Source organism: Hyla sarda, chromosome 7 (assembly GCF_029499605.1).
Source record: "Hyla sarda isolate aHylSar1 chromosome 7, aHylSar1.hap1, whole genome shotgun sequence".
Lineage (NCBI taxonomy): Eukaryota > Metazoa > Chordata > Amphibia > Anura > Hylidae > Hyla > Hyla sarda.
In genome coordinates, this window is record NC_079195.1 from 167,763,814 (window position 1) to 167,788,851 (window position 25,038).

Below are 25,038 nucleotides of genomic sequence, written 5' to 3' on the forward strand. Positions count from 1 at the left end.
CTTTGATTTTGTCACACAATGATTTTTTTTACGTTTCGCAGTGGATTTTTGGGTAAAATGACTAATGGCACTGCAAAGTAGAATTGGTTAAACAAAAAATAAGCCATTATATGGATTTTTTGTGGAAAATTGAAAGGGTTATGATTTTTAAAAGGTAAGGAGGAAAAAACGAAAATGCAAAAACTGAATAACCCTGCGTCCTTAAGGGGTTAAGTTAATGCTTTGTAGCACCACCTTTTGCTGCGATTACAGCTGTAAGTCACTTTGGGTATGTCTCTATCAGTTTTGCACATTGAGAGACAGAAATTTTTTCCCATACCTCCTTGCAAAACAGCTCTAGCTCAGTGAGGTTGGATGGAGAGCGTTTGTGAACAGCAGTTTTCAGTTCTTTCCACAGATTCTCGATTGGATTCAGGTCTGGACTTTGACTTGGCCCTTCTAACACCTGGATATGTTTATTTGTGGACCATACCATTGTAGATTTTGCTTTATGTTTTGGATTGTCTTGTTGGAAGACAAATCTCCATCCCAGTCTCAGGTCTTTTGCAGACTCCATCAGGTTTTCTTCCAGAATGGTCCTGTATTTGGCTCCATCCATCTTCCCATCAATTTTAACCATCTTCCCTGTCCCTGCTGAAGAAAAGCAGGCCCAAACCATGATGCTGCCATCACCATGTTTGACAGTGGGGATGATGTGTTCAGGGTGATGAGCTGTGTTGCTTTTATGCCAAACATAACGTTCTGCATTGTTGCCAAAAAGTTAGATTTTGGTTTCATTTGACCAGAGCACCTTCTTCCACATGTTTGGTGTGTCTCCCATGTGGCTTGTGGCAAACTTTAAACAACACTTTTTATGGATATCTTTAAGAAATGGCTTTCTTCTTGCCACTCTTCCATAAAGGCCAGTTTTGTGCAGTATACGACTGATTGTTGTCCTATGGACAGAGTCTCCCACCTCAGCTGTAGATCTCTGCAGTTCATCTAGAGTAATCATGGGCCTCTTGGCTGCATCTCTGATCGGTCTTCTCCTTGTATGTGCTGAAAGTTTAGATGGACAGCCAGGTCTTCGTAGATTTGCAGTGGTCTGATACTCCTTCCATTTCAATATTATCGCTTGCACAGTGCTCCTTGGGATGTTTAAACCTTGGGAAATATTTTTATATCCAAATCCGGCTTTAAACTTCTCCACAACAGTATCTCGGACCTGCCTGGTGTGCTCCTTGTTCTTCATTATGCTCTCTGCGCTTTAAACGGACCTCTGAGACTATGAAAGTGCAGGTGCAGTCAAACGGAGACTTGATTACACACCGGTGGATTCTATTTATCATCACTAGTCAGTTAGGTCAACATTGGATCATTCAGAGATCCTCACTGAACTTCTGGAGAGAGTTTGCTGCACTGAGAGTAAAGGGGATGAATAATTATGTACGCGCAATTTTTCAGTTTTTTATTTGTCAACAAAGTTTGAAATATCCAATAAATTTTGTTCCACTTCATGATTGTGTCCCACTTGTTGTTGATTCTTAAAAAAAAATTACAGTTGGGGGGGCTGAATACTTTCACTATGCACTGTATAAAAAAAGCTTATTATTAAAACTGGAAAAAATAACATTCCCAAGAGTAGGGAAAAGGGGATTGGGGAATTGGGAGAAATTTCTATTGAAGAATGAGTAAAAATGGGCGTAGATGTTGATAAGGTAATGCTGAGGAAGCTCCGAGGTGTGAGCGAAACATATGTTGGGGTTGATTCATTGACTGATATTTTTCCATTAATATGAATTTTAGAAATCGTGAGGCAACTTGGAGATCCCAAGCTGATACCAATCCAACGGTGGCGACTTTTTACCTATTACCTAAAGTGCATAAAGAATTGCATAATGCACCTGGCAGACCAATCGTTTCAGGATACAACAGATGCTCTCCGTCGGATGGAGCAGATACAAGTTGATGCCAAAACCCTGATTGTGACATGTGATATCAAATCCCTGTACACATCGATAAGGCATGAAGATGGGATCCAGGCTGTTCAATTCTTTCTCTCAATGACCGATCTTCGTCCGGCATTGGGCATCTTGTGGATAACATACCTGTGGGACAGTTCCTAAGGATACGGCGGATCTGCTCCACGGAAGAAACATTTGAGGAACAAGCAAGAGATTTAAGTGAAAGATTTCGAGAACGTGGTTACAGTGAACGGGCCATCAGAAAAGCATATAAAAGAGCGAAATATACAAAAAGAGATTATCTATTTCAAAACAAAGGAAATAAGAGAAAGGAAGTCAATCAGCCCTAGGGGTGGTACATGGAAAAAATTGTTGGCGCAACGGGAAACTAAATGTATATACAAGTTGAGAACATTGTCCCCTTCTGGCCTGAATGACCATGTGTCTGATGTCTATCTTCCTGTAGCTCATCTCCTCCCCTCATGTATTAATAATTTTTTATATATATGATCTGCTCCGGAGTCTATTGGAAACTAGCAAGTTTTTATACATGTCAAGAAGTACTATTCTAAATGAATTCTTGAATTTATTATAAATTTTATTTATTAAAAAATCTTTTTGAATGATATTATTTTATATCTATAAAATTTAGTAAAAAATAGTTATATATGTTTCTATATTTATATATTTTTTATTTTTATCTACACAACTTCATTAATTATATTTACACTACACATATATATATATAAATATATATATATATATATATAAATATATATATATATATATATATATATATATATATATATAGATGTGTATATATATCATTCACTATTTCATATCACTTTTCATATATTTTTAATTTATTTTTCTCACTATTATAATTTATTTATTGTTATAATTTTACGTACACTTACACAACTATACCGTATACCATCTATTATACCTTTTTACACCATACATATAAAAATAATTTTTTACATTATGGTTTTTTTCACAACCTAATATTAGCCCACACATTGTTTATTATGAAGTTGGTTGCAGATCTTAATCTATTGTTATGCTATATGAATTACTCATACAATTTTCTACATAATATAATATTTATAGGTTGGTGAGTATCACTTCTTTGCATGTTCACGTTTTGGCACTATATTACACTGTTTTGAGCACGGTTGGCACTTTGATCACTTACTTATCAGATTCATTCACATTCTAACAATGGTTAACCCCTTAAGGACGCAGGACGTAAATGTACGTCCTGGTGAGGTGGTACTTAACGCACCAGGACGTACATTTACGTCCTGTGCATAACCGCGGGCATCGGAGCGATGCCCGTGTCATGCGCGGCTGATCCCGGCTGCTGATCGCAGCCAGGGACCCGCCGGCAATGGCCGACGCCCGCGATCTCGCGGGCGTCCGCCATTAACCCCTCAGGTGTCGGGATCAATACAGATCCCGGCATCTGCGGCAGTTCGCGATTTAAATGAACGATCGGATCGCCCGCAGCGCTGCTGCGGGGATCCGATCATTCAGAACGCCGGACGGAGGTCCCCTCTCCTTCCTCCGTCCGGCTCCCGGCATCTCCTGCTCTGGTCTGTGATCGAGCAGACCAGAGCAGGAGATGACCGATAATACTGATCTGTTCTATGTCCTATACATAGAACAGATCAGTATTAGCAATCATGGTATTGCTATGAATAGTCCCCTATGGGGACTATTCAAGTGTAAAAAAAAATGTAAAAAAATGTAAAAGTAAAAGTAAAAAAAAAGTGAAAAATCCCCTCCCCCAATAAAAAAGTAAAACGTCAGTTTTTTCCTATTTTACCCCCAAAAAGCGTAAAAAACATTTTTTATAGACATATTTGGTATCGCCGCGTACGTAAATGTCCAAACTATTAAAATAAAATGTTAATGATCCCGTACGGTGAACGGCGTGAACGAAAAAAAAAAAAGTCCAAAATTCCTACTTTTTTAATACATTTTATATAAAAAAAAATTATAAAAAATGAATTAACAGTTTTTTATATGCAAATGTGGTATCAAAATAAAGTACAGATCATGGCGCAAAAAATGAGCCCCCATACCGCCACTTATACGGAAAAATAAAAAAGTTAGAGGTCATCAAAATAAAGGGATTATAAACGTACTAATTTGGTTAAAAAGTTTGTGATTTTTTTTAAGCGCAACAATAATATAAAAGTATATAATAATGGGTATCATTTTAATTGTATTGACCCTCAGAATAAAGAACACATGTCATTTTTACCATAAATTGTACAGCGTGAAAACAAAACCTTCCAAAATTAGCAAAATTGCATTTTTCGTTTTAATTTCCCCACAAAAATAGTGTTTTTGGGTTGCGCCATACATTTTATGATATAATGAGTGATGTCATTACAAAGGACAACTGGTCGCGCAAAAAACAAGCCCTCATACTAGTCTGTGGATGAAAATATAAAAGAGTTATGATTTTTAGAAGGCGAGGAGGAAAAAATGAAAACGTAAAAATTAAATTGTCTGAGTCCTTAAGGCCAAAATGGGCTGAGTCCTTAAGGGGTTAAAGTATGGTACTCCACGGCGCTTGCGCAGGACAAGGGACTCCAGAGTTGAGTCACGTGATGCGCGGTCACATGATCGCGTATCGCGAGACTTCGTGCGCGTGTACTCCAGTGCGGTCATGTGACCCCGCTGGGCAGAAGTGATGTCCCGGCAGGCTCACATGATCGCAGTACGGACATACACGCTGTCCGGCCCCACTATAGTGGCGGGCGGATATGACATTCAGCATGCGTATGAGGTGAGCATCAAGAGGTATGAATTGTTAGGAGACCCATGATTGGTGCAGTATGAATGGATGTGATACTAGGACGAATGTGATTGGACCAAGTATAATATAAAACAGGGGAGCCTTCCCATAGATAGCCACACCCCCTGAGGAAGCTCCGAGGTTTGAGTGAAACATATGTTGGGGTTGATACATTGACTGGTAAGACTTGCTTACTCTCCATAGACTCCGGGTTGATTTGTTTACATTGCCCTGTATGCTAGCTATCTATATGCACTATGCACCTTATATGAATAAGTTTACATTATGTACTGTTACATAGTTACATAGTTAGTATGGTTGAAAAAAGACATACGTCCATCAAGTCCAACCAAGGGATTGAAGGGAAGGATGTAAGGGGATAAGGGAAAGGGATGTAGTTTTATAATTCTGCATAAGCATTAATGTTATTTTGTTCCAGGAATGTATCTAACCCTGCTTTAAAGCTGTTAATTGTTCCTGCTGTGACCAGTTCCTGAGGTAGACCGTTCCATAAATTCACAGTCCTCACGGTAAAGAAGGCGTGCCGCCCCTTTAGACTAAACCTTTTCTTCTCCAGACGGAGGGAGTGCCCCCTCGTCCTTTGGGGGGTTTAACCTGGAACAGTTTTTCTCCATATTTTTTGTATGGGCCATTTATATACTTATATACGTTTATCATATCCCCCCTTAAACGTCTCTTCTCAAGACTAAACAATTGTAACTCCTTTAATCGCTCCTCATAGCTAAGATGTTTCATGCCCCATATTAGTTTAGTCGCGCGTCTCTGCACCCTTTCCAACTCCGCAGTGTCCCTTTTATGAACAGGCGACCAAAACTGAACAGCATATTCCAGGTGAGGCCGTACCAATGCTTTATAAAGGGGGAGTATTATGTCCCTGCCCCTCGAGTCCATGCCTCTTTTTATACATGACAATATCCTGCCGGCTTTGGAAGCAGCAGCCTGACATTGCATGCTATTTTGAAGTCTGTGATCTACAAGTACACCCAGATCCTTCTCTACCAGTGACTCTGCCAGTTTAATCCCCCCTAAGACATACGACGCATGCAGGTTATTAGTACCCAGATGCATAACTTTACATTTATCCACATTGAACCTCATTTGCCAAGTGGATGCCCAGACACTTAGTCTATCCAAGTCATCTTGTAACTTATGCACATCCTCTATAGACTGTACCGTGCTACAAAGCTTGGTGTCATCTGCAAAGATAGAAACAGAGCTGTTAATACCATCCTCTATATCATTGATAAATAAATTAAACAGCAGCGGGCCCAGTACTGAACCTTGGGGTACACCACTAATAACCGGGGACCAATCAGAGTACGAATCATTTACCACCACTCTCTGGGTACGATCCATGAGCCAGTGTTCAATCCAGTTACAAACTAAAGTTTCCAAGCCCAAGGACCTTAACTTACCTGTCAGATGTCTGTGAGGGACAGTATCAAACGCTTTGGCAAAATCCAGAAACACTATATCCACAGCCATTCCTCTGTCAAGGCTTCTACTCACCTCTTCATAAAAGCAAATTAGATTGGTTTGACAACTTCTATCCTTAGTAAACCCATGCTGGCTATCACTTATAATACTATTATCCCCTATGTATTCCTGTATGTAATCCCTTATAAGTCCTTCAAACAATTTACCCACAATGCACGTTAGACTTACCGGTCTATAATTGCCTGGCGAAGATCTAGAGCCCTTCTTGAAGATTGGTACCACATTAGCCTTGCGCCAGTCCCTTGGCACAATACCAGACACCAGAGAATCTCTAAATATCATGAACAAGGGTACAGATATTACTGAACTTACCTCTCTAAGAACTCTTGGGTGTAGTCCATCCGGCCCTGGAGATTTGCTTACATTTACTTTACTTAACTTACCTTGTACCATCTCTACATTAAGCCAGTTCAATACATTATATGATGTGTTACCAGCACTGACCTGACCAATGTCAGCTCCTTCTTCCATAGTATATACAGAACTAAAGAACCCATTCAGTAGCTCCGCCTTCTCTTGATCGCCTGTGACAACCTCCCCATTATCATTATTAAGGGGTCCTACATGCTCTGTCCTTGTTTTTTTTGTATTTATATATCTAAAAAAATATTTAGGATTAGTTTTGCTTTCTTCGGCCACCTGTCTCTCATTTTGAATTTTTGCTGTTTTTATTACATTTTTACAGATTTTATTAAGCTCCTTGTACTGTTTAAATGTTATAGCTGACCCATCAGATTTGTATTTTTTGAAGGCTATTTTTTTGTTGTTTATTGCTCTTTTAACCTCATTTGTCAGCCATGTAGGATTTAGTTTTAATTGTTTATATTTGTTCCCCTTTGGTATATATTTAGCTGTATAGTTATTTAGAGTTGATTTAAAGATGTCCCATTTACCTTCTGTATCAGCATTTGAGAACACCTCCCCCCAGTCTATGTCCTGTAGTGCAGCCCTCAACCCAGGGAAGTTTGCCTTTTTAAAGTTATATGTTTTTGCTTTCCCCGTCTGTCTTTGTTTTCTACATTTTAAGTCAAAAGTAACTATATTGTGGTCGCTATTACCAAGGTTTTCCCTCACAGTTACATTACCAACCAGCTCTGCGTTGTTGGAAATGATCAGATCCAACAAGGCATCACTTCTTGTTGGGTCCTCCACAAACTGGCCCATAAAATTATCCTGCAATAAATTTAGGAATTTTCTCCCCTTTGTAGTTTTAGCCAACCTCCGGCCCCAATCTATATCTGGATAGTTAAAATCTCCCATTATTACCACTGTACCTGCCCGGGCGGCCCTCTCTATTTGTTTATACAGCCGACCTTCTATCTCTTCAGTGATATTAGGGGGTCTGTAGATTACACCAAATATTATTTTTTCAGTATTTCCCTCCTTTTGTAATTCTACCCACAGTGATTCCACCTCCTCAGAATCATCACACACTATGGCATCGTTCACACTGACTTTCATACCACTTCTTACATACAGACAGACTCCACCACCTTTTCTGTTCATTCTATCCTTGCGAAACAATGTAAACCCCTGCAGATTAACGGCCCAGTCATGCGAGGAGTCCAGCCATGTCTCAGTGACCCCAACTACAATATGTTCCTCCAGTATCAAGGCCTCAAGCTCCCCCATTTTATTTGCTAGGCTTCTGGCATTTGTGAACATACACTTTACATTTCCATTAAGTTTTACACATATAGTCTCACTAATGGGATTTTCAGAGTTATTGGGGTTAATGTCATTTTTTGAGTTATAAGGGCTAATTGTACTATTTAAGTTATTGGGGCTAATGGGATTTTTTGAGTTATTGGGTCTAACGTTATTATTTAAGTTATTGGGGCTAATGGTATTTTTTGAGTTAATGGGGCTTATTGTAGTTATTGAGTTATTGGGGCTAATGGAATTTTTTGAATTATTGGGATTACAATTTTTCGGGCTACATTTATTTTTACAGCTGGTTTGTAACGCATGAATCTCCTTATCCACTGTTCTTAACCTCCCCCCACAGGACTCCTCTCCACCCGCCATTATGTCCTGACCCCTCTCTAACCTATCCATCCCACTGTCTGCTTTCTTTGCTTTATTATCCTCCCCCCACTCACCTAGTTTAAATACTCAGCCACCCCTTCCAGGATTCTCTCCCCCAGCACAGCAGACCCCCTTCCATTCAGGTGCAAATTATCCGTAGAATAGAGTTTGTACCCCAATGAAAAGTCAGCCCAGTGCTCTAAAAACCCAAACCCTTCCCCCTCACACCACGACTTAAGCCATGCATTTAACTCCCTAAGCTCCCACTGTCTTTCCTGCGATGCGCATGGCACAGGAAGTATTCCAGAGAACACAACCTTAGAGGTCCTTCCCTTCAGCTTGGCACCTAGTTCCTTGTAATTATTCTTCAAGGACCTCCACCTACCATGTATTCTGTCGTTGGTTCCCACATGGACCACGACAGCTGGGTCATCCCCAGCCCCCCCTAGTAATTTGTCCACCCTTTCCACCACATGCTGAACCCTGGCACCAGGGAGACAGCAAACCATTCGGTTGAGGTGGTCTTGGCGACAAATTATTCTATCCGTCTTCCTGATTATAGAATCCCCTACCACAACTAACTGTCTTGGCCTACCTGCGTTACCATCCCCCACACTACTAGTTGAGCTGTTCCCCCGGCTGTTAGGGAGACCAGTATCCACTAGGGTTGCCATCTCTGATACTGAGGCCCTCGCATCATCGCCCAACTTGGCAATTTTACTTGGGAGATCAGAAGCAGAAGTGACCTTCCTTTTCCTTGCCCCCTTTCCAGTCCCTCTAACTTCATTAACCCAGCTCCCTACTTGGGCCTCCTGGCTAGTTTCTCCAACCTCCATTTCTACCCCACTAACTGCTTGCTCTGTAAGATTGTCAATCGCCCTCAATGTTGCATTTTGCTCCTCTAGATCTCTAATACGAGCTTCTAGGTGGGCAACATGCTCACATTTGTCACAGCGGTATTCACCCTGAAGCTGCTGCTCCAGAGATGTATACATGTGGCACAATGTGCACTGAAGAAAACCTCCAATCCTGCTGTCCATATCCTTGGTGACAAACAGCTGTTATTAACTATTAAGAAAAACTACTTTTATCAAGGGAGTGTAATACTTACAGTTACAGTGGGTCCTGCTTACAACTCCTGCTTTTTAAACTTCTGCTTGTAAAACTTCTCAAATGTAACACTTAATAATACAACACTTTAGAATACAGACCCAGCTTCAGCTAGACTCAGTCAGAGCCTGTTGATATTGCTAGCCATTATGTGACTGATTTCCTATTGGTTTGATCAATTTAGAATACAGACCCAGCTTCAGCTAGACTCAGTCAGAGCCTGTTGATATTGCTAGCCATTATGTGACTGATTTCCTATTGGTTTGATCACTGTAAAGAAGTCTATGTAATTTTTTTTACCTGTCATGTATCTCCAACTGTGATCGTATGTATGTGCCCTATTCTTTTCATATACTCTCTATTTTTAATTAATTATATGAATTTAATAAAGTTTTGAATATTACTCTGGAAGTAGTGTCTAATGTTGGGGTAGAAGGTAATGCTTAACTTCAATCACATAATTTCACTATCTAAAATTTCACATAGATTACATTATGCTCCACTGGCATTACACACAAGAGGAAGCAGGTATTATGCACCTGCTATGGTAATGTTATGAAGTCAAACAATATTGGGGAAAAATATGTGATAGGATACAGGGAAATCTCAGATCTGTTAATCTCAGATCTCAGATTTGTTAAAACCAAAAACGGTAATATTGGGAATGGTGATGGAAGACAATGAGTTTAGAGATTTATTGCTGAAATTAATATGTCTTGCAAGGATTGTAGTATTGAGAGTATAGTTTGCCCCTACATACCCAAGAGTAGAGGAATAGGAAGGACTGGTAAATAAAGTTAAAGCTTACGAGTTAATCTGGTACAAGATAAAAAATATATATATAATAAAGTAGAGAGAGGTGGAGAAAGTGGTGTTAGACCTCATCCTTAGGCTCATTTCAATAAAATAATAACTTGTCTTTTTTTCCCCTGGATGCAGAGGGAGGGGAAGGATAAGTAAATTTAAAATGTATACTGATTTTAAATTGTAATATGGAATATGTAATGTTAAAGGAAATTCAATAAAAATTATTAAAAAACTAAATAATAATTAGTAGGGCTGTACCACAATTCTGGATCCAGCTGTTTTGCATCATTGTTATTAATAACAGTGTCAATGGAACGTGTCACTTTTTGCTACTGATGCAAAATTACATAGAACATCTAACATCTACTGCCTCACTGCTAAAGTTATTATTGTTTAACAAATATGTCTATGTCTATACAAGTTCTACTGCATGTCGTAATTTATTGTCCTAATACCTAACTATAAAAGGCAACTGACATAAGAAAGTGGAAAGTAATTGTAACATTTTATTTTGTCTTGTTTTATGGTGAAAACTATTTCAGCTCTTGACAACTGTACTGCTCTATAATTCAAAAGGCTTTATGTCTTAAAAGAAAGTTATTTTTAAAATCACATCTTGTTTCCTACCTCATCCTTCTCCCCAGTGCTCTGAGTGCCCGTGTGTTCTGTGTCTCCCTTTATACATGATGATTGACTATTGTTATTTCTGGCCCAACTTTGCTATGGTTCTGACTTTGTTCATGAAATTTTATGATCCTGTCCCTTCACTTCTTATAAGACAACTTTCACCCCATGCTCCCTGGTGTCACTAAAACACTACCCTCACTAACCTCTGGTTATATCTGACATTGGTCCACTTCACAATTTTTTTTAGCTACCAACGATGAAGAGACTGTCCTGGAGACCTTAACCTAATACTCTACAGCAGAGTCCATGAAGCCATGAGGAGGTAAAGCTCAACAAAACTGAAGCTATATTGATTTGTGAGTTGGAGCCTAAAGTAGTATTATACTACTAGTATACATACAATAAACACTTATAAGTTAATACGTTATTTCTTGTTATTCCTTTGTTATGTATCAGTTTTAAGGTCCATTTTCTTATACAGTGGCAAATATCCAGTTTTTTGCTTTATTTTTGGGATTATTTTTGGTATCTTTAATCCTAATATATCTGTATAATAGCAATAGCTTCTTTTATATAAATATTAGTGTTAACCTAAGTATTTTTTTTCCAACTTACTCTAGCATTGATTGGACAGTATAATCATATGATTTATTTCTGTGTTCATTTGTGTATTTTACCTATTCCGTTTTTATTATTTTTCCCGTTATATCTAATTTCCACATTAAATATGAATAGATTTATTGTTAAATCTTTTATTCTTTTCTGATAAATCATGATATCTAAGGGCAGATTCACACCACGTTTTTGCAATACAGTTCCCATATACATATACATGTGAAAACTGTATGGAACCATATTGAAACCATATGCATTGACTCTTCATTGAAAACCGTATGCCAAAAGATGCATCCAATTGTATCTGTTTTGCATCTTGTGCGGTTTTGTCAGTTTTTTTCCCATTCCCAAAATCGTAGCCTACCACGGTTTTTGGTCCGGGGGAAATACTGTATGTAAACCGTATATGTTTTTTTTTTAAACATGAGAGTCCATGGGATCCGTACGGAACTGTATGTGCATACGGTTCCATCTGGTTTTAACCATACGGTTTTTTGACACCGAAAGTTTTTTTCTTGGAATTTCAATTAAACACGTGAAACTTTATTCATAATGGAGTGAAAATTTAAAAACATATGTTTTTTTTTCTTAAAAACGGATGCAACCAGACATCATTTTTTAAAACTGTATACTGTTTTTAACTGTAATACGGGCTAAAATTTGTACACACATTTTGATACAGTTTAGTCTGGTTTTGAGGAATCCGTTTTTCATCAAAAAACCTGATACGGAAACTGTATTGAAAAAACGTGATGTGGTTCCAGCCTAATTCAGGTAATTTCCTGAAGTTATTGTGTGTCACATTATATTTGTTTCATTTATTGAAGTGACATGACGAAATTGCTTTTTTTTTGTGTAGAGCGCTACTGTAGGACCACTATACACTAATATATCTTAATTTTCCATTTTCTTTGTTATAGACACATATATAAAACATAATACAATGTGTATCGGCATCCAATGTGAGATCAGCAGAAAAAAATACCTACCTAATTAGGGGAATCCGTGCATCCTAATCTGTTCTCAAGGAGGAGAGCATGCCAAGAACGCCAAACAAAGTGTCTCTTTAACCCCTTAAGGACTCAGCCCATTTTGGCCTTAAGGACTCAGACAATTAAATTTTTACGTTTTCATTTTTTCCTCCTCGCCTTCTAAAAATCATAACTCTTTTATATTTTCATCCACAGACTAGTATGAGGGCTTGTTTTTTGCGCGACCAGTTGTCCTTTGTAATGACATAACTCATTATCTCATAAAATGTATGGCGCAACCAAAAAACACTATTTTTGTGGGGAAATTAAAACGAAAAACGCAATTTTGCGAATTTTGGAAGGTTTCGTTTTCACGCCGTACAATTTATGGTAAAAATGACGTGTGTTATTTATTCTGAGGGTCAATACGATTAAAATGATACCCATTATTACATACTTTTATATTATTGTTGCGCTTAAAAAAAAATCACAAACTTTTTAACCAAATTAGTACGTTTATAATCCCTTTATTTTGATGACCTATAACTTTTTATTTTTCCGTATAAGCGGCAGTATGGGGGCTCATTTTTTGCGCCATGATCTGTACTTTTTTTGATACCACATTTGCATATAAAAAACTTTTAATACATTTTTTATAATTTTTTTTAATAAAATGTATTAAAAAAGTAGGAATTTTGGACTTTTTTTTTTCGTTCACGCCGTTAACCGTATGGAATCATTAACTTTTTATTTTAATAGTTCAGACATTTACGCACGCGGCGATACCAAATATGTCTATAAAAAATTTTTTTGCGCTTTTTGGGGGTAAAATAGGAAAAAACGGACGTTTTATTTTTTTATTGGGGGAGGGGATTTTTCACTTTTTTTTTACTTTAACTTTTAGATTTTTTTACTTTTTTTTTTACACTTGAATAATCCCCATAGGGACTTCATAGCAATACCATGATTGCTAATACTGATCTGTTCTATGTATAGGACATAGAACAGATCAGTGTTTTCGATCATCTTCTGCTCTGGTCTGCTCGATCACAGACCAGAGCAGGAGACGCCGGGAGCCGCACGGAGGAAGGAGAGGGGACCTCCGTGCGGCATTCTGAATGATCGGATCCCCACAGCAGCGCTGCGGGCGATCCGATCATTCATTCAAATCGCGCACTGCCGCAGATGCCGGGATCTGTATTGATCCCGGCACCTGAGGGGTTAATGGCGGACGCCCGCGAGATCGCGGGCATCGGCCATTGCCGGCGGGTCCCTGGCTGCGATCAGCAGCCGGGATCAGCCGCGCATGACACGGGCATCGCTCCGATGCACGCGGTTATGCTTAGGACGTAAATGTACGTCCTGGTGCGTTAAGTACCACCGCACCAGGATGTACATTTACGTCCTGCATCCTTAAGGGGTTAAGCGCACTTTCCTGTTATATTATACAGAAATGAGCCGCTTCCAGAAGAAGTCTTTGAGGGAAGGAGCACTTGAAGAAATGTGTAGTTTGGTTTTGTTGGCGTGCTTTTCTTGTTGAGAACTCAGACTGGCCTAATAACATATATATTTTGGACCTGAGGTACATGCTTACTTCTAGATGGCTGTAGTCATATGTCTTATTTGTGCATCTACTACAAGTATTGTCAAATTATACACCAAAATAATGTAGAGCTTACACTTTAATTAAAATCAAATTTTATTAACATGATTAAAATATAACATGAAGCTCTGCAGACAGGATCAACCAATGTAAACAAATTGGTGTGTGAGGTTCAGTACTGTTGTATCCAAAAGCACTCTATATTGATTATCAACAATCTATCCCACAGGGAATCAAAAAATATATCATATGCAAAACAATAAATTACTAGCCTGTTAGTGTCCCCAAACCTTCAGAGCCCATTTTATTAATATCAGGCTGCCTCAAAATATGGCAGTAAAATGTGAAAACACCTAATGTGAATAATTTTTATTGTTAAGGACATCAATTTGATGTCTATGTGCAAAAAATATAGCATGACCAGCATGATGATATTACAGCAATAAAATTACATATAACAAATATAGTGACGTTATTGTGCCACAAAACATAACTGGTGGAATCCCCCAATCTCCCAGCACTAGCCCTTAGACGCATCGCGAGATCCTCCGGCAACCCCGAGAATGCGCACTGAGTCATGTGATAGAAGCGTGCACGGAAGTCACTACGGCGTTCTGGAAATCGCATTCATCATGATACGATATATAAGGTGAGAGTAGAAGGATAGACATATTGCAGCCCCTGAGGAAGGCGACGAAACAGAAGCTGTTGGGGTAGTGGAGTGAAGTGGTTCCTAGTCGCTATGGGTGAGGATGTTTATGGCACTTTATATGCATATGCACTTTAATGTTATTTAGTACTGTAGCAGGTAATGGTACCTGACTGAGATTCTCAGGAGTGAGCTCTGAAGGTTTGGGGACACTAAATACACACATAAAATTTAGATCTACATTGGTATTTTGGTATTGATATCTGCACCCAGAGATTGGAGGAGCTGATTTCGACAAAAGCAGACTGTATCTTCTTGTGTGATATAGTGTTGTCGCTATGCAGATGGGGGAGGGAGAATTCTCCTAAAAAGTGGTGTCCTCTACGGCACTCTCCTCTGAAAGGTCTGAAGCTTGACTTAGACAAATAACCGGCAAAATGCGGACTTAAAAATAAAAAAGATTTATTGAAAGCATGCAGATAATATGATGCGTTTCGAGGGGCGGGACCCTCTCTTCGTCAGGTTTTTCCTGAAGAAGAGGGGGTCTTGCCCCTCGAAACGCATTGCTTTATCTGCATGCTTTCAATAAATCTTTTTTATTTTTAAGTCCGCATTTTGCAGAGAGCGCCGTAGACGATACCACTTTTTAGGAGAATTCTCTCTCCCCCATCTGCATTTCCAAAGACCGTCCTCCGCAAGCTGAGTACGGGACCGGTGCAGGCTGCACTCCCCTATCGCACCACAGATTGTGGTATCAAGCCCTCAATGGTGTTGTGCTCAAAGTACAACATCCAAAGGTGAGCAAACCTCTTATCTGTATTTTTCACATTATTTCTCAAAAAGAATAATTGTGCTTAGATGCGCATTGGTCTATTTCTGTTTTTTTTTTCTTTTTCAAAATAGTGTTGTCACTAGATATAGCACAACACTTCAAGGTGAAGGTTGTGCCTTTGCCTTAGGAAAAAAAGTTCTCTCTTTTTGGCCATTGTATAATTTATAGGAGTGCTTAACTGTTAATAGTTAAAGATTCTAGCGCAAATGCAAATGTGTCACACAACCTTGACAATCTATAGCTCATCTCAGAACATACATTATCATTTTTTACACTGGATTATATCAGCATTTATCCGTGGTGAGACAGTCCAAATACCTATAGACATCTATAGCCATCTTGAGTAACTACGAAAACAATAGATTCTTATGCAAATAATGCAATCTAATATGAAGAAATAGAATGACCCCACATTTGAGCTCGCAGCCTTGTATATAAATAACTGTATGTATCTAAATCATGAATGACTATAGTTATTTTTTAACAATCCAGAACATTACATCAGTGGAATATGTCTTTATGCAGCACAAATTGATACATTTGACACATTTCTGTTTAGTAAAATGTCTTCTGTCCTCAGTTCCCCACCTTTTTGCACATATGTGAGTTCTTTCCATTTTGGCATTTGTTTTAAGGAGTGTCGATGTTCGTGGTACGTATGACAGGGTAATCAGAAGGGAGTGCTCATACTGGACTCTTGCCCAAGGAATATTCATTTTTTAATACAATTATACATATATGATATACTGAGTAGCCACAGGCCACCAGGAAAGTGATTGACCATCCCACGCTCCCTATTAACTATTGCTTTTCCACATCAGGAACACTACAATAATCTGCATGCAACAGCTATCTATGAAATGTATATTTCCAGCAGAAAGCATCTGATACTAATTAATGGTTGTGATGTCTCAACATATGAGGATTCGACAAGAAATGTTTATCAGTGACTTCCTTTTGGAGGGGGGGTTAATTAATGGAGCATTGCTCTAATGTAGCAGATAAAAATGGGGTGAACGGACTGAAGTGTGGGGTTACTGGTGAGTGTAGTGGAATTCAATTTATGTGACAGGATGAATCCTACAAACTCTACAATCTTTGCAAGCAGGTTATGGTTTTTCTTTAATCCAGTCTTTGAAGTGCTTGTACTGTACTGATATGGGTGAAAGGATATTGCTCTATAGTTCTACACCATTGATTAATGATAAATCCTGGCTGCACAGACAGCCTCTGTCTGGGTATAGACCCCTGTAGGATATAAGAATGAGTGCCAGGTGCAGATAAAATAGGTTCCCTTTAACATTCCTGCTAACAAAAAAAAACATTTCAATTTTTTTCTTATAAACAATAATAACACTTAAGCTGAAAAAATAAAGTTTGATCAGAGGGGGAGGCTTTCAGACTGACAATTAAAAAGCAATTCATTGCTGTTCTGCCTTCTCTGTCTCTCTAATAATAAGAAGATATTGCACTGATACTTTAAACATTAATATTATTTTAAGATGATGTTTGGAACAGAGACATTGTAATAATATAGCCAATGCTTATTTTATAAAGAAAAAGGAGGAACGAAGTCCTTTTATTAAACACCCATCCTAAGTATATCCAGACTGGTTTGTGTGCGTGTGTATGAATATATATATATATATATATATATATATATATTTATTTGTGCTCGGGGCTTCACACTCGTGCTTGTGATTATAATGATCCATACATACCTGTATGAAAAACATATAACTAAACAAAGCACCTTTAGAGGGCATACCCTATAATGGATACATAAAAAAAAGGGAGGTTTGGGAGGGGTCCACAAAAACGTCACTTATGCCCCGCCAGTAGGTTCAGGGGCGTTATATACCCCCACCTCCTACACACAAATCCTTAATGCCCTGCCTAGAAGTGCAGGGGGAGGAAAATACTCACGCCTCTTGCACAAATACAGCCTGATAGGCTTAACACTTGTGCTTGGGGGTTCACACTCGTGCTTTTATTATAATGATACATACGTGCTAGAAGAAGATGGCAGCACTCACCAGGTAGGTTGCAGAAAATCTTCTTTTTATTGTAAAGTGCAGACACAAGACATCTTAGTGCGGCCGGACACGGACGCCAAACAAATATTCACAGATAATGATACATTCATACCTGTATGAAAAAACATTAAACTTAACAAAGCGGTCAGATTTGTGTCCATAACTGCAACGGAAGGCATGCCTTCAACCTAGTAGGATAAATGACAGAATTTATAATCATAAACCAATACCACAACAACTAACAGAAAACCCATATTAAATTCTAACTTGAGAGTCAGAAAAGTAGAAACTTTTGCAAACTAGCTATCCTAGTAATTGATGCCTAGTACCGAAAAGCTATGGTAGTCACACCTGCTCTGAAAGAAATGAGCCAGCACTGAAACAGGAACAGGCTGACATACTTGCTGATATATGCATCTTAACATTCTCACCTATGACATCAAGGCAAGAATGAAACCAATAGATACCTGTCAGGCATAACATGACGCTAACCAAGTCCCTGCTATTAAGAGGCAAAAATAAACAGTTAGCAAAATGACACACAATAACAAAACTACATGACAGACCTTTGGTGATAATAACCTAGTGACACCATGTCGCCTGTAAATCAAACTACACTTGAATAAGCCCCTTACCTGAAAACTAAACCATACCTAAACGGCCAAGCTAACGACTCAGCACTGGTCTCAGGAGTGACGTCCGCCAGGAGTAACCAATCCCTTCATCGCCATCAAGCTTCTAGACATGACAGGTCTTTGTGTAACCATCGTGCCTGTAGATGTGACAGATCTTTTCGTTACCATTGTGCCTGTAACCGTGACGGGTCTGTGTGTAACCATTGTGCCTGCAAACGAGACAGGTCTTTGAGTAACCATTGTGCCTGCAGACGTGGCAGGTATGAAGGGTATACAACCACCAATGTGTCATGATGTTGTTGCTCTGAACAGGTCAGGAACAACAACTACGCAGTGCATCCCCCTGTAGATGAGGCAGGTAGGAAGGGTATACAACCACCTATGTGTCATGATGGTGTTGCTCTGATGACGTGTCAGTAAAAACAACTATGCAGTGCATCCCCTTGCAGATTAGGCAGCTATGACAGGTAAACAACCACCTATGTGTCATCATGTTGTTGATCTGAAGACTTGTCTGTAGCAACAATTACGCAGAGCATCCCCTGCAGATGGGGCAAGTATGACGGGTATACAACTGCATATGTGTCGTAATGTTATTGCTCTGAAGATGTGTCAGCAACAATAACTATGCAGTGCATCCACCCGCAGACGTGGCAGGCATAATGGGTATGCAACCGCCAAAAACTACATGTAATCTTTACGAAGACGTGTCAATAATAGTAAGTGCGCACTTTGTGCCCCTGCAGACAGGACAGGCATGATGAATACCATGATGTCAACAACTACTAGTACATACACTTGGAGAAATTGTAAGGTAAGTGCTGAGTGTAACATAACAAGCTAAACCAAATGCTAACAAATGAATGACTGACTTGGTGACAAGCGTGATACAAATGCTATTGTTGCTAAGTGTAACATATCCGCTGTAATAATAAAGGGCCAGCACTTCCGCTGAAACGAACAGACATAAAAGACTATCAATACTTACAGTATAGTAGTATACACATTATGAATGTATGCCCAAAATGATGTACAGTTTGACTACTTTGAGCCTATAAACAGTCTAAAGCTATGATTGTATGTACCGTATATAGCTATAAGCGTTTGTACCGATATGTGTGAAAGTACCGTAAATGATGAGCGAATAAAACATATAAACTGTTACGCCGAGCGCTCCGGGTCCCTGCTCCTCCCCGGAGCGCTCGGAGCGGCATTCTCTTCTCTGCAGTGCCACGGTCAGACCCGCTGACCGGGAGCACTGCACTGTCACTGCCGGCAGGGATGCGATCCGCGTAGCGGGACGCGCTCGCCCGCGGGTCGCATCCCAATCCACTCACCTGTCCCGTTCCCCGGCTGTCACGTCCTGGTTCGCGCGGCTCCGCTCTCTAGGGCGCGCGCGCGCCGGCCCTCTGAGATTTAAAGGGCCTATTCCTGTAAAAAAAACACTTCCCCTTCCTGTCCTCGCCGGATCTTGTTGCCTTAGTGCCCTGAGAAAGCATTTTAGTGTGTTTCCAAGCCTGTGTACCCAGACCTTCTGCTGTTGCCCCTGACTACAACTCTTGCTGCCTGCCCTGACCTTCTGCTACGTCCGACCTTGCTCTTGCCTTGTCCCTGTGTACCGCGCCTGTCTTAGCTGTCAGTGGGGTTGAGTCGCTATCGGGTGGAACGATCTGGGGGTTACCTGCCGCTGCAAGTCCATCCCGCTTTGCGGCGGGCTCTGGTGAAAACCAGTAACCCCTTAGATTCCATTCCACTGATACGGCCCACGCCATCACTTCACTGACACAGAGGATCCACCTCCAGTGTCCTCGCTGCATACCAGTCCAGATCCTGACAGTAGATCCGGCTATGGATCCCGCTGAGGTCCCGCTGCCTAGTGTCGCTGACCTAACCCCTGTGGCCGCCCAGCAATCACAACAGATCGCGCAACAAGGACAGCAGAAGACTCAACTGACCATTATGCTGCAACAGCTTCTGCCGCAATTACAGCAATCATCTCCTCCGCCAGCTCCTGCATCTCCTCCTGCACGAGTGGCTGCTCCCAGCTTCCGCCTGTCTCCACCGGACAAGTTTGATGGGGACTCTAAACAGTGCCGTGAATTCCTGTCCCAGTGTTCCCTACACCTGGAGATGATGTCGGACCAATTCCCTACTGAACGGTCTAAGGTGGCTTTCGTGGTCAGTCTCCTGTCTGGAAAGACCTTGTCATGGGCCACACCGCTTTGGGACCGCAACGATCCCGCCACCGCTACTATCCAGTCCTTCTTCTCAGAAGTACGTAGTGTTTTTGAGGAGCCAGCCCGGGCCTCCTCAGCCGAGACTGCTTTGCTGAACCTCGTCCAAGGGAGTTCTTCTGTGGGTGAATACGCCATCCAGTTCCGTAACCTCGCCTCTGAGCTATCCTGGAATAATGAGGCCCTCTGCGCGACCTTCAAGAAAGGCTTATCAAGTAACATCAAAGATGTCCTTGCCGCACGAAAAATTCCTGCAAATCTGTCTGAACTAATCCATTTGGCCACCCGCATCGACATGCGTTTCTCGGAAAGATGCCAGGAACTTCGACAGGAAAAGGATCTTGTTTGCACCAGGTGGTTTTTCTCCCCGGCTCCTCTCTTCCAACGTCCTATGCAATCTGTTCCTGTGCCTTCCACCGAGGAGGCTATGCAAGTGGATCGGTCTCGCCTGACCCTACAAGAGAGGACTCGCCGCCGTAATGAGAATTTGTGCCTGTACTGTGCAAGTACCAAACACTTCCTAAAAGACTGTCCTATCCGCCCTCTGCGTCAGGAGAAACGCACGCACCTAGTTCACAAGGGTAAAACGACTCTTGGTATGAATTCTGCCTCTCCACGTCTGACTGTACCTGTGCGGATTTCTCCTTCTGCCAACTCCTCCTTCTCAGCAGTGGCCTTCTTGGACTCAGGTTCTGCAGGAAACTTTATCTTGGCCTCTTTTGTTAATAGGTTCAGTATCCCAGTAACCCGTCTCGTCAAGCCGCTCTTTATCTCTTCTGTTAACGGAGAGAAATTGGACTGCACTGTGCGCTACCGCACTGAACCCCTGCCCATGAGCATTGGTCTTCACCATGAAAAAATTAAATTTTTCGTTCTGCCTAACTGCACCTCTTAAGTTCTTCTCGGCCTGCCGTGGCTCCAACGTCATGCTCCTACCCTCGACTGGACCACCGGGGAGAGCAAAAGTTGGGGTCCTTCTTGTCACAAGCGATGCCTCACATCTGCTCCCACTTGTCAAACCCCTGAGGCTTCACCTTTACCGGGCCTTCCCAAGGCTTACCAGGACTTTTCAGATGTTTTCTGCAAAAAGCAAGCAGAGATCTTTCCTCCTCATAGACCTTATGATTGTCCCATTGACCTCCTTCCTGGTACCACTCCGCCCCGTGGCAGGATTTACCCTCTGTCAGCCCCAGAGACTCAAGCCATGTCGGAGTATATCCAGGAAAACCTAAAGAGAGGTTTTATTCGGAAATCCTCATCCCCTGCTGGAGCGGGGTTCTTCTTTGTTACTAAAAAGGATGGATCCTTACGTCCATGTATTGACTACCGCGGTTTAAATAAAATTACCATCAAAAACCGCTGTCCCCTGCCTTTGATCTCCGAACTCTTTGACCGTCTACGCAGAGCAAGTATCTTCACCAAACTGGACTTAAGGGGCGCGCATAATCTAATTCGCATTCGTAAAGGTGATGAGTGGAAGACCGCTTTCAATACCAGAGATGGACATTTTGAATATCTAGTTATGCCCTTTGGGCTCTGCAACGCTCCTGCAGTCTTCCAGGACTTTGTTAATGAGATCTTTTGGGACTTATTGTATATCTGTGTTGTGGTTTACTTGGATGACATCTTAATTTTTTCCTCTAACTTAGAGGAACACCGTCGTCATGTCCGTCAAGTGCTCCAAAGGCTCCGTGAAAACCACCTGTACGCTAAATTCGAAAAATGTCTCTTTGAATGCAACAGTCTTCCTTTGCTAGGTTAGCTAGTCTCTGGCCAAGGGCTTCAAATGGATCCAGATAAACTGTCGACTGTTTTGGATTGGCCACGCCCTTCTGGACTCTGCGCTATCCAACGCTTCCTGGGATTCGCCAACTATTACCGACAGTTTATTCCCACTTCTCCACCATTGTGGCCCCTATTGTGGCTCTGACCAGGAAGAATGCTAATCCTAAGTCGTGGCCTCCACAAGCGGATGAGGCCTTCAATCGCCTCAAAGCTGCCTTCGCCTCTGCACCAGTTCTTTAGAGACCTGATCTGTTTAAACCCTTCTTCCTGGAAGTAGACGCTTCCTCAGTCGGAGCCGGAGCCATACATCTGCAAAAAAAACGCTACCAGACGTAACATTACTTTTGGTTTTTTCTCAAAGACTTTCTCTCTGGCAGAAAAGAACTACTCTATTGGAGATCGTGAACTTCTGGCCATCAAGTTAGCACTCGAGGAGTGGAGACATCTATTGGAGGGTTCCAAACACCCCATTGTCATTTACACTGACCACAAGAATCTGTCTTACCTCCAGTCCGCTCAGCGTCTGAATCCTCGCCAGGCTAGGTGGTAGTTGTTTTTTGCCCGCTTCAACTTTGAGATACACTTCCGTCCCGCTGTCAAGAATGTCAGAGCTGACGTCCTTTCTCGTTCCTCTGATGCCTCCGAGTCTGAAGCCCCTCTGCAGCATATAATTCCGCCTGAGTGCCTGGTCTCCTCTGCTCCAGCCTCACTGGGGCAAACCCCCCCTGGAAAGACTTTCGTTCCCCCACACCTTCGCCTCAAGATCCTCAAATGGGGGCATTCGGCTCACCTGGCTGGTCATGATGGCATTAAAAAGTCCATTCAGCTCGTCTCCCGTCTGTATTGGTGGCCTACACTAGAGGGTGACGTTACTGATTTTGTTCGGGCCTGTACTGTTTGTTCCCGGGATAAAACCCCTCGCCAGAAGCCTGCTGGACTCCTCCTTCCTTTGCCCGTCCCTGAGCAACCATTGCCATGGATTTCATTACTGATCTTCCTGTATCCCATGGCAACACTGTCATCTGGGTGGTCGTTGATTGTTTTTCCAAAATGGCTCACTTCATTCCACTTCCAGGCCTTCCTTCTGCGCCACAGTTGGCGAAGCAATTTTTCTCTGCACATTTTTCATCTTCACGGGCTTCCCACGCATATCGTCTCGGATAGAGGCGTTCAATTTGTGTCAAAATTTTGGAGAGCTCTCTGTAATCAATTAAAGATCAAATTAAATTTCTCGTCCTCCTATCACCCCCAATTCAATGGACGAGTGGAAAGAGTCAACCAGATTCTTGGTGACTACTTGCGACATTTTGTCTCCTCTCGCCAAGATGATTGGATCGACCTTCTGCCCTGGGCTGAATTCTCGTACAATTTCAAAAATTCTGAATCCTCCGCCAAATCCCCATTCTTTGTGGTGTACGGCCATCACCCTCTGCCCCCCTCCCCATTCCCATTTCTTCTGGAGTTCCTGCTGTGGATGAAGTAACCCGGGACTTCTCCGTTATCTGGAAGGAGACTCAAAAGTCGCTCCTACTGGCCTCGTCTCGTATGAAGAGACATGCAGATAAAAAGAGAAGAACTCCTCCTGTCTGGCTCTCTGCCAAATATATCCGGTTTCGTGTTCCTAGCTACAGGCTGGGTCCACGTTAACTTGGACCATTTAAAGTCAAAAGTCAAATCAACTGTCTCCTACAAGCTTCATCTTCCTCCTTCTCTTTGTATTCCTAACTCCTTTCATGTTTCCCTTCTCAAACCTCTCGTTCTTAACCGCTTTTCCCCCAAGGTCACCGTTCCTGCTCCTGTCTCTGGCTCCTCTGATGTCTTCGCAGTAAAAGAAATCCTCGCCTCCAAGTTTGTCAGTGGTAAAAAAAAATTCTTGCTGACTGTGTGAATTGTGGCCCTGAAGGTCTTGGGAGCCCGAGGACAATATCCTCGACAAGGAGCTCATCCATAGGTTCCTGGGCTCCAAAAAGAGGGGGAGACCAAAGGGGGGGGGGGGGTACCGTTACAGCGAGCGCTCCAGGTCCCTGCTCCTCCCCGGAGTGCTCACGGCGTTCTCTTCTCTGCAGCGCCCCAGTCAGACCCACTGACCGGGAGCGCTGCACTGTCACTGCCGGCGGGGATGCGATCCGCGTAGCGGGACGCGCCCGCCCGCGGGTCGTATCCCAATCCACTCACCTGTCCCGTTTCCCGGCTGTCACGTCCCGGCGCGCGCAGCCCCGCTCTCTAGGGCGCGCGAATGCCGGCTCTCTAAGATTTAAAGGGCCAGTGCACCATTAATTGGTGCCTGACCCAATCAGTGTCTATCACTTCCTATTCCTATAAAAACCCACTTTCCCTTCCTGTCCTCGCCGGATCTTGTTGCCTTAGTGCCCTGAGAAAGCGTTTTAGTATGTTTCCAAGCCTGTGTACCCAGATCTTCTGCTGTGGCCCCTGACTACGACTTTTGCTGCCTGCCCTGACCTTCTGCTATGTCCGACCTTCATCTTGCCTTGTCCCTGTGTACCGCGCCTGTCTCAGCTGTCAGTGGGGTTGAGTCTCTATCGGGTGGAACGACCTAGGGATTACCTGCTGATGCAAGTCCATCCTGCTTTGCGGCGGGCTCTGATGAAAACCAGTAACCCCTTAGTTTCCGTTCCCCTGGTACGGCCCACGCCATCACCTCACTGACACATAGGATCCACCTCCAGTGCCCTCGCTGCATACCAGTCCGGATGCTGACATAAACGATACAAACAAAAGTACTGTATAAGCTATGATCGTATGTACAGTATAAATACTATAAACATATGTGCCACATACCGTATAAAAAGTACAAATGACACGAATGCCCGAACTG